Below are 11,508 nucleotides of genomic sequence, written 5' to 3'. Positions count from 1 at the left end.
TGGAGGGAGAGACGCGGAGACGGAGGGGGAGACCCGGAGGTGGAGGGAGAGACGCGGAGACGGAGGGGGAGACCCGGAGATGGAGGGAGAGACGCGGAGACGGAGGGGGAGACCCGGAGATGGAGGGAGAGACCCAGAGATGGAGGAAGAGACAGAGACAGAGGGAGAGACACGGAGATGGAGGGAGAGACCCAGAGATGGAGGAAGAGACAGAGACAGAGGGAGAGACCCGGAGATGGAGGGAGAAACAGAGACAGAGGGAGAGACCCGGAGATGGAGGGAGAAACAGAGGAACAGAGACAGAAGGAGAGAGAGGAGAGAGGTGTCCCAGGCTGGCCCAGGCCCCAGGGGGACGGTTGTAGGGGGGCAGGCACAATCTGGAAACAGGGAGGTGTGGCCTGGACCCTGAGGGCAGGGGAAGGGCGGGAGTGAAGGGGCTCCTCCTGGGTCCTGGGTGTGTCCAGAGTGAGAGCCCTCCCCTCCCCTTCCCCACAGGAGGCAGAGGCAGGAGTCCAGGTGTGGGGGGAGGGTCCCGGCCCCCTGCAGGCCCTTCCCAGGGGAGTCCCTGAGCCTTGCTCCATGGGGCTCTCTCTGGAAGCCTCCACAGGAATCCAGACCCGGACCGCCTTCCCTGCAGCGGCCAACCCCCCACCGACCAGCCGCGGAGCTCCGTCGTCCTCCTCCGTGAGCACAGTCGTCCCATGCAGCTCCGTGGCTCCTTTCCGGGAGAACGTCTGGAAGACCAGGTGCCTGGGGCTAAGCCTGACTGGACCCGGGTCTCGGCAACAGGAACAGGGGCTGCTGCGGGCCCCCAGGCTCCCTGGCCCCGGACCTGGCGGGGGGCCCCGCAGCAAAGTAGTTCTTGCTCACGAGCCGGGGATGAGGTCCTAGCGGAGCGCCAACAAGGCTGGGTGCCCGGTGACAGCGCCACAGTCCCTGGGGTGACCTCCATGCTCTGTGTTCCTGGGGGGCAGATGTGGGGCGCAGGCAGGGCTCCCACAGCCCCATTGAGGTGGAGGGCTCTTGCCCCCCTGCTCCCTCCTGTGCCCTCATGTCAGCTCCTGCTTGTCTAGGAGCAAAGGCCTCAGTGGCCAGAAGGTCCCACCTGACGTGCCTGGACTCCGACCTTGACCCCCCGACTCCAGCCCGAGGTTCCCCTTGGTCACCCCTGACCACCAGGCCCACATCTGTCCCGGGACCTTTGCACGGCTCCTCCTACCCGTCTTCCTGCAGCATCCACCAGGCCGCTCTCCCTGGCCTCCTGTCGTGGCGTGGACACAACACAGTGACCTCGGCCCTCCCAGCACCGCGGCCGGCTGGCCCGTCCCCTGCCCCACCTCTGTGCCCCTTTCTACTTTCCCTCCCCTGTTTCGTAGCATCATTTCCTTCGAACGTGTAGTTTATTTGTTCTCTAGTTGTTTACATTCTGTCCTCACATCGGAGGGGACATCCATGGGCAGGACGTCGCATCCTGCTTATCCACCGTGCCCAAGGCCCCGGGACGCTCAGCATCGACCCAGCGAGGGGTTCCTGTGGTGCCACCCCAAGAGGGGCCTGTCCAGGGAGGCAGCGGGACGGAGGCTTGGGCCCCCCTCCACTCCACCCACTGGGGAAGCCCCCGCGGGACCGCGCTCCACAGTCTTGGTGACGAAGGGGCCGGTGGCTCAGGTGGAGAGAGACTCAAGGAGCCTTTGAGTTCACGGCAGCAGTGACTGGAAACAGTCAGGACGCCTGAGGCCGCCTCCCCACCCTGTCCAGGTCCTAGGGCCCACAGGCCTCCCTCCCAGTGGACGGGGCATGGGGGACGTTGTGGGCAGCGGCAGCCGCCCACCGCAGGCACATGTCCTGCGGCCGGCGAGGACCCTGGGACAGAGTCCCCACTGGTGACGGGAATGGCACCCGGCCTCCCCAGTGGCGGGTCAGAGGCCCATTCCCGCAGCCCTGTCCTCCGTGGCAGCCCCCCTCCCACGGTCGCTGTAGCAACACTTCCCACCAGAGAAGAGGTGCTCGGGAGGCCAGACTCCGTGCCGCGCCTACAGAGATGCGCTCGTGGCTCCGAGGGTCCACACGGTTTTCCCACTGACCGGGGACGGCCCAGCCCGCCTGGCACAGAGCATGTGACACACGAGAGGCCGTGGGGCTCGTTCTCTCCCTCATTGCTCCGACGAACACCGGGTGGGAGGTGTGCGTCCACGGAGGGCGCCATCATCCACTTCAGGCCGGCGGGACGGCTTCCGGTCACCTGCGGGCGATGGCGGTTAAGTCAAAAGTGGAGGCGGGGTTTCTCCCGTGCGGGGACGGTGCCCCTAACCCCCAGGTTGTGTCAGGGTCACCAGAGTGCGCGTGTGTGTACGAGCGACCCCGGCACACTCGATCCCTGCTTGAAGTTGAGCTGTGCACGACTTTTACCTAAGATTATATTTTGAGCATTTTATTAAATTTAAAATTTTAGGGCACCTGGGTGGCTCAACCGGTTGAGCATCTGCCTTTGGCTCAGGTCATGGTCCCAGGGTTCTGGGATCAGGCCCTGCATCGGGCTCCTGCTCGGCGAGGGGTCTGCTTCCCCTCTGCAGCTCCCCCTGCTCGTGCTCTCTCTCTTTCTCTCTCTCTCATTCTATCTCAAGTGAATGAATAAAATCTTAAAAAAAAAAAAAGTCGTTGTCTGCAACCATCTAGACAACTGCAGGTCTTTAAAAAAAAATTAAAATTTTAAACTAAATTTGCAATTTTATTTATTTCATTTTTTATTATTTTGTATTAAATTTGCCTTTTAAACATCACTTTTTCTGTGGAACACAGGAGTGTCCAGTGCATTGGGGAGAGAGTAACGTTGTAGAAAATTTCCGATGCGGCTCCTCTCTGCTGTTTTCCTTTTTCCCTGACGAACGTAGTTGTAGGCACATCTATTACTGTTTTACAGGTTAATGAACTTCCAGAAAGCGGGCACACAGAACATTCCAGAAACACCCCCCCCACCTCTGTCCCTTCCCAGGCGCTCTCCGCCCTCCCCCAGAGAAACCGCACCGCACACTAGGGTCGGAAGGTCTGCCTCTCCGGCCCACAGAGGTGCCCACTGTCCCCGGCCTGCAGCCCTTCTCCTGGGGACTCGCCCGGAGCCTGCGGATTCCATCTGCATTTCCCTGGTGGCCTGACACGGAGCTCCAAGCCTACATTTATGGGCATTGGCTAAGCCTCCCTCAGAACACCCCTTCAGACGTCCCCTCTATCCGGATGCTGACCCTTCCTGTCAATCTTCAGGATGCCTCGGAAGCTTCCAGAACGCAGGCGTCACAAGCGTCTTGCCCCTCGCAGCCATGGGCCTTCCCAGACCGTCCCCGGCATCCGCCACCAACAGCTGCCTCTGCTTCCTGCCCTTGCACGGGCCCCGTCTGCTGCCACGTCGCAAAGACGCCCTCACGCCTTATTCTAGAAGCGTCAAACAACGAGTCGGTCGCCGGTCGCATGAGGACGCAGGGCTGTTTGCTCTGCACGCTGCTGTCCCCACCGTCCTTGGGCCACTCTCGCCACAAAGCTGCTCGTCCCTCCGCCTCCCACGCTGGTCCGTCAGCCGCTTGAGCCCGTGGGGCACGGGCAGGGGTCTGCGCCCCGCGGCCTCACGGCAAGGTCTGCGCGGTGTGGGGGCTCCCCGTGCCACTCCTGAGGCCTGTGCCCTCCCTGCGGGGACCCCGGCACCCGGCCTGCAGCGCCTGGGGACCGAACCTCCAACCATGGGGCAGCTTCTCACCCACGAAGGGAGAAAATCCGTCCCCGGGGGAGGGGGCTACGAGGCCTCTCGTGGCTGCGGTGCGAGGCCTGGGTGCTCGCAGGGCCGCAGTGGTTGCGGTGGTCACGGTCGCCCTCCCGTGGCTCCTGCGCGGCGGCCGGGCCTCCCGACAGCTTCCGCGTCCTGACCTTACCGCAATAGCCGTTTCTAACCCTCTCGGGGGTTGAGTTTTACAGAGAACCTCAGTACAAGGTGACCCCGGAAGTGCGGGTTTCAGTCCATCTGTCCCCATCCTTTTGTCTTTTACTCTCTTCCTCTTCCCGCCTTCCTGTGGGTGGGACGCCGGTGCCCCTTGCACGGGGACGGAGCTTCCAGTGCTTCCCCGCGGCCCTTGAGGGCGCGCAGACGTCTGTACACACGGCCCCTGCCCTCCCGGGACCGAGGGGCCCTTTCTGTCCCCTGAAACGACGTCCCCGAGGGATGAGAGCCGCGGCCCAGGACGCGCTCCCTGTCCAGGGAGCTCTCAGCGCGCAGCAGTGATCCCTGGACGTCGGTCTCCCCACGGAACCCCCCTCCTTTCTGCCACAAGCCAGGCCCCGGCCTTTGGGGTCCTTTGTCTGTCAGGAACAGGTGCCCACCCGCGGAAGTGCTCTCCTGCATTCTGGAGTTGATTACGGGCTCTTCTCCTTCGCTCTCTCGTTGTGGTAATTTCACAGCTTGACTTTTTAAAAAGATTTTATTTATTTATTTATTTGACAGAGAGAGACACAGAGAGAGGGACACACGCAGGGGAGTGGAGAGGGAGAAGCGGGCTTCCCGCCGAGCAGTGAGCCAGACGCGGGGCTCCATCCCAGGACCCTAGATCACGGCTGAGCCGAAGGCAGACGCTCACCGACTGAGCCCCAGACTCCCGACAGCTTAATTTTTACAACATGGAAGGTCCTACATCCTTGGAGCAATCCCAGCTGTCCGTCACGCGCGACCGTCCGTACCCCTGGATTCCGTTCACACAGAAGAACCGGGAGCGTTTCCGTCTCCTCCTTGGCCATGTGAGTCCATCCGCGGTCCGACTCCGCATCTAGGGAGGATGGCCGTGCGGGAGTGAGGCGGCCGGGCGCGGGTCCCCAGCGCAGACGCGGGCCGCACGTGGCTCCACAGATGTGCCAAGTGTCACGCCCGCCAGCAGGAAGAAGAGCCTTCCCGTGGCGCTGCCGCCGACAGCGGAGACTCTCGCCTCAACATTCTGCTACTGTCCTGGGGTTAAACACGTGCAGCCCACGGGGGCCCCGCACCACGGACTCTGTCCTTCATCAGTGTCGGGGTCTGTCTGTCCAGGTTTTATTTCAGCAGGGAACACGTTCCGCATTAAGTATTTTTCACATCAGTCTTAGGAGAGGCTGCCCCACCTTTCAGATCAATGGAGAACGGGTGAGGCCTCCTCAAGTGTGGGGCAGGGAGCCAAAGTAAGAAACCCTGCTCCTGGGTATCCCCCAGGGCACAGGACAGCTCCCCAAAGCCGTGGGGGCAACAGGCATAGCCTGAGGATTGGTTATCAGTGACACACCTCCAGGGACTGAAGTCCTCAGGGCAGGCGGGCAGGTGAGGGCGGGGCCCAGCGGGCCCAGCAGGTGAGCAAGTGGGGCGGGCACAGGAGGGAGCGGGTGAGGGAGGGCACATCAGGGCAGGCGCTGGGCTGTCCCGTGATCACCGAAGTCATTAACCTTTGTCTTCAACAGGGCTGGGGCTGTTTGTTTTCCTGAAGGAGCAGAGTTACTGAGTAGTCAGAAGTCACGAGAAGGGATGTTTGATGTCCCCCTGCCCCCATCCCCGCCCCCAAGCCTGCATTCATGGACTTCTGGGCCTGGAGTTAAGCTCTAAGGGCCACCCCCCCCACACTCTGATATTCCCTGTCTCCTCTGCCCCTGTCTTCCCAGGGGGGAGGGGGAGCAGGGCACTCTCTGAGGGGACAGGCGGCCACAGGGAGCTAGGGGGGCCGGGGAGAGAGACTGAGACACAGAGTCTTGGTGCCCAGCTGTCCTGTCCCCTCGCACCTGCTGCCACTAGCAGGCGCATTGGCAGAAGGCTCCATGTTCCAAATGCCACACTCACGGCGAGCAGGGACGCCCAGCTCCCGCCCCCACCACAGTGCAGCTCCCCATGGAGCCGGCCAGCACAGTGACTCTGGAGTCGCCTCCCTGCCTGCCTGTTTACTGCTGAGTCTTCACCGACCTGTCAGGGGGATGGGCTGGGAGGGAGGCGGGGGTGAGTTGGCCTTTGTTGTGACAGGAGCTGGTGGGGGGGAGTGGGCGGGACACAGAGCTTCCAGGACCTCCAGGAGATGGGGAGGAGCCCAGGGTCCACCCTGCAGAGACCCTCCCCTTTGTTTATTTATTTATTTTTTATTATTAAATATTTTATTTATTTATTTGACAGACAGAGATCACAAGCAGGCAGAGAGAGGGGGAAGCAGGCTCCCCACTGAGCAGAGAGCCCGATGCGGGGCTCGATCCCAGGACCCTGAGATCATGACCTGAGCCAAAGGCAGCGGCTTAACCCACTGAGCCCCCCAGGCGCCCCAAGGCCTTCGCTTGACGGTCTGAGGTCGTGTTGTCAGGTAATAGGACGCACATGTGTACTTTGAGAACTATCGTGATCACGCAAGTAACACGTTTTTGGAACATAGTTGGAAAAGGCACAGGAGCTGAGAAAAAGGCATTTTCTTCGGACACCTGCGTGTGCACCCGGGACTACAGATCTGTGGTGACCCCCCACTCCCAGCGGGGGTCGGTGGGCACAGTGCACTTCGTGTACGAGCGCATCCCGTCCCGTCAAACTCACAAGCCCTGGAGAGGGGCCGCACGAGGACCGTCACCCGTTTTCCTCCCGCCGGCCATCCTGGCGTCGGGCTGGTACTGTCCATGCTGCCGCAGTCCCCATCTCTGAACTTGTGGACAGAGTTTCCTAGGAGGAACTTACTAGATTAGAGGCTACGGAAGCCGCGTTCTGAGAAGATCCTGAAGCAGGAGCAGCTCTTTCGCTAGCCCCTGGCAGGGCCGGGCATCATCTTAACCTTAGCCGGTGTAGCAGTAGGAACAGGATCCTACTGGCATCGGGTGTGCATCTGGCTCCTGCTGACCCTAATTTTCTCGGAGACCTTGGTTACTCACTCGAGTACTTCCATCACACGTCGCAGAGCCCCTTCTTCCAGGGTTGGGGTCCCTGGGCAGTATTCTGAGCCTCAATCCCCTCCTCCCTGTGGGGTCGGATTCTGGGCGGGGCCTCTCCCGACCTCTCGGCACATCACGATGAGCCCACAAGTCCTCTGTGGCGGGTTTCCCTGAGCTGCGGTTCAACTCGCCGGGCCAGCCTCTGGGGGGAGATACCGCCGCTCGAGGCTGGAAAGGAGAACTCCCAGCTGTGGACATGGAAGTCCACGTCCCCGCTGGAGCTCAGCTTGATCAGAACAAGGCCCAGAAGGCGGGGAGTCTGGGTCTGAGGACGGCGGGAGACCCAGATGGAGGGGAGGCCCAGCCCGAGGGGAGGACCGCTGGCCGCCTGGCCTGGCGACAGCGTGCAGCGAGCTGTGAGAGCCGTTCCAGGGCCCCAGGCCCCAGGGAGGGATGAGACCCTTGGTTAGACCCTCGGTTAGCCTGGAGTGGCACCTGCCCCCGGAGGCTGGAAATACGGACCCAGAGGCAGTGTGCAGCAGAGATTGGGACCATGGAGAGGGCAGAGCCCGGGGCTGCCCCGTGTGGCCGCTGGGCCCTGCGCTAGACTCAGAAAGACTGGACACCGCCGGCAAAGGCAGGGTCTGCCTGGGGCGCCCCGTGCAGGGGAGTGGGGACGCCACGGATGACGGAGCCCAGATCTCAGGCGGGAACTTCTCGGCGGCTCTGGGGGCTCCCGACAGGCTTCACGTCTCCTCTGGGATTTCACATGAGGCTCAGTGAGGATATTCAGTCTCCAAAGTGTGGGATGCTGTGAGGAGAGGGGGGCAGGGACGGCAGCCCCCCGCCCTGCACCTGCTGCTCCCCTCACACAGAGACCCTGCAGGAGGGTGGCAGGGTCAGCCCCTCCCGTGCACCCGAGGAAACTGAGTCCTGGGGATGCGGAGCCTCCAGGCAGGAGGCAGAGTCAGGACCAAGCTCTGGCTTCCTCCCTCCCCGCGGCTGCCATGAGGCCCTGCTGTCCTGACAAGGACGTCCAACCGCGCTCCCAAAGGCTCTACCTCCTCCGCACTGAGGGGCTTCAGGGCCCATGGAGGACCCGCGGGGGGGGCGGGGGTGCTGCTTGGTCAAAGGGCCCAGACCCCAGACCAGGGGCTCCAAGCCCCAGGAGACAGCAGCACCGGGGTCCAGGGGTCCCTGACCTGTGTGGGGGGGGTCCTCACATCGGTCCACCCGCCCCCAGGGCCTTCGGGGGTAGCGGCATCCTCCAGCTCAGCCCCAGCCTGCGGCCACAAGCCCCTCCCGCTCAGGGCATTCCCAGAAACCAGCCAGATTGTTCTCCAGAACACCCGGGATTAACCATCAACCTGAGAAAACGACATCTCAGTGGACTGCCAGCCAGTAATTTTCCAACAGGCCCTGGACGCTGGTCCCCACCTAGTGTCCCCAAGGAAAAACCCCAAGGTGCCGAGGCAGGAGCCAGGCTGCGTGGGACATCCGGGAATCCCACCTTTGCACCGGTGGCCCTCTGGGGGACCCACGCAGCACCCTGCAACACACCCTCCGTCCTCCCGCTTCAGACCCTTCCTCCCCAAACCTCCTGCCCCCTCCCCAGAGCAGGCTGGGGGCCTTTAGGCCTTACACCTTCCCCACCCCCAAAAGCCAGCCCCCTCCCACACTCGAGCTGCTCAGTGACGCCCCAAATCCCTCCTCAGACCCTGAGGAATGAGCCCAGGGTCCCAGCCCAGCGTCAGCCAGCCTGACCCTGAGGGACCCAGCCCAGGGCTGCCCCTACTCCCTCCCACCTCGGGATCGTAGGTGCATCCAGACGACACGGGTCTGGGGAGGGCTGCCGGGCCGGAGCCCACGCGTTGGTGCGTTTGTGCTGGTGAGCTGAGTGGGGTCTCCCGCGCGCCTGAGTTGACCATCCCTGTCGCGGGACAGCTGCGCCTGAGCAGGGTCGGTCCCTAGAAGGACATTTGGCTCGAGGCTCCTTGTGGACCTTTGACAGTCCAGGTGGGCCAGTGGTGCAAATGTGCTCTTGGGGACAGAGTTCACGGGTCACCATAGTCATTGTTTGGGAACTGTCGCTCCAGGGCCTGTCCCGAGAGCTGAGCTGTCCTCACGCTGTCACCGTGTCCTTGTGGACTTGCTGGGACAGCCCACGACTCCCACGCGCCTCTGTCCTTCTTTGATGAAGGGGCCATAATGGAGCAAAAGGGGGCTTCTCCACTGACATGCTCGTGGGTAGATCTCCCAGGACCTGCGGCACAACAGCCCGGGACAGCTGTCTTGTCCAGTGCTGACTGAGCCCCTCCTGACTGCCCTGTCCATGCAGGGGCCCTGTGTTCCCAAGGGGGCAGCAAATACCCACTGTGGGCCCCTCCCGAGCCGGCGGAAGCGGGCAGGGGCGGAGAGGGGTCGGTGAGGAACCTCTGGGCCCCCACATTCAAGGATGACCAAGGGAGTCAGGTTCAGGGCACCGGCTAGAGGAGGGGGCAGGGGTTGGGCGAACGGGGCGGGAGTTCGTCACCCCGAGGGTGGGAGTCACTCTGAGCTGGGAGGCAGAGTGAGGAGACCCCTCGGGGATGCAGGCTGCAGGGGATATGGAGGGAGGGGGCAGGGGAAGGCCTGGTCCAGGGAGGAGCACCGTGGGTGGGCTTCCTTGGGGGTGCTGATGAGACCCAAGATGGACAAAGGAGTGGGCTGAGAAGACTTCCTGGTCCCTGAAGATGCAGCCGCCCACCCGCGGGGCACAGGTGCGGCAGGTGTCGCCATGGGCTCCCCGTGGCTGCCGGAGACACAGAGCAAGAGGTGGCTGGGCTGGGGGTCGGGTGACCTGGGTGAGGGTGCCAGCGACTCGGAGCCGGAGCGGGTCTTAAAAAGGCAGTGGGCGAAGGGAGGGAACGGAGCTCTGGGCAGAGCGTCCTCTGCCTGCATTAGACAGGACCTCTCCCAGAAACAGAGGGGAAGGACACGGGAATGCGTCAGGTTACGGGCGGGAGCTGGGTGCTCTGCCCACCTGCTCAGAGTGGGGGGGCAGAGAGGGGTGGGCCTGGGCATCCAGAGGTCAGACCCCAAATGCCCCAGCAGGCTGTCAGGGCGCGTGGACGTCTTCCACTGAAAGGCTGAGGCAGGGGAGGGGGAAGGAAATGAAGCAGAGACTCCTGGGGACCGTCGTGCAAGGCCGAGGGTCAGAGAGCACCCCTGGGGGACCCATGGGGCAGGCCCGGCACGTCCAGGAAGTTCGGAGGAGGGAGGCAAGAGGGGGTACCACTACTCCTGCTGCCCTTCTGCCAGGCTGGATCGAAGGTTGGGGCTTGGGAGAAGTTTCTAGAGCATGAGGACAGGTGAGGGCATCGGTGGGAGGTCAGAGATGGGGATGAGGCTATCCGGGCTGTCAGGCCCTGAGGCTGGCTGGGGTCCAGCTGGGGACAGGCCAAGGGCACTGAAGCCGTGAGCGGGCCAGGCTGACTTGGTCCTGAACTCCCGGTGGGACCTGGGCTGGGGGTCAGATTGGACACAGGAGCGGAGGCTGGACTTGGGGCAGGACCAGTGTCGGGTGTGGCCTTGGAGGGCGGCCAAGGTTCAGAGGGCAAGGTCACTGGCTGGGAGGCTCAGAGGGCGGGGTGGGCAATGCCTGAGTCCACTCTGTGGCCATGGGAGGAGCCGGGACAGTTGTCCCTTAGTCCGAGGGCCTGGCCATAGTCTCCTGAGGAGGGACCCGACTCAGGGGTCGGAGGTCAGAGGAAGGAAGAGGGGTTCGTGGGCCATGGTTTGGGAAAGGCAGGGTCAGTGACGGCTGGGGGAGCAAGGCAGAGGCTCCATCCTAAAGTCCAAGCAGCTGGGAGAGGGGCAGCGTCCGGACACACCGCTTCCTCACGTTCTCAGCCACGCTGCCCTGAGCGGGCGCCGCCCCAGCTCTCTGCACGGTCAGCAGCCCCAGCCCTGTCCCCAGGTGCAACCACGAGGCTCTGAGCTGGCCTCGCCTCAGGTGAGAGGTGCCAGAGCGGTCCCCTGGCCCTCCGCCGCCCAGAGACGGGTGCGGCCTCCCCCTTTCCCCGCGGTCTGGCCCCGGCTGCTCTGTCTGGGGTCGGATGTCCAAGCCCGACTCGCCGGCTCACCTTGGCCTCAGGGCATGGCCTGATCCCACTGGAGACGCTAAGTCACTTCAGCCAAAACCCAGCCCAAACTGTAAAGCAAAGCAACGACCAGCTTCAATCGGGCCTCAGTGCTCGCCGCTCAGGAGACGTCGACAGGACTGATGTGGAAAGAGGGACGAGCCCTCCGAGGGGGGAGGAGGCGTGTACGAAAGCCAGAACCACAGGCTCACCGTCGTTGCCGAAGCAGCGCGGCTGGCGTGGGCAGGCATCACTCCCGCTAGTCTCCACCGCCCAGGTCCTCGGGCCAAGCGCTGGCTGGGAGCTCGGGGACACAAGTCTCGCTCAGGCCGGCAGCAGCTGGTGACAGCTGGCACGCACGCCCTCAGAAAACTCGGGTCCAGGCACGGGCCACTGGGCCGCACTTCCGGCCGACGCTCCTGGCAGCGCCCTGGACGCGGGAGTTCCCGCAGGCACAGCTCGAGCCCTGGCCCCGGGGGGCCCAGCCGCGATGCCA

This window comes from Enhydra lutris, unplaced genomic scaffold (genome assembly GCF_002288905.1).
Source record: "Enhydra lutris kenyoni isolate GAN:26980312 unplaced genomic scaffold, ASM228890v2 scaffoldscaffold32, whole genome shotgun sequence".
In the NCBI taxonomy this organism is placed as follows: Eukaryota; Metazoa; Chordata; class Mammalia; order Carnivora; family Mustelidae; genus Enhydra; species Enhydra lutris.
This window is presented reverse-complemented; position numbering follows the sequence as displayed.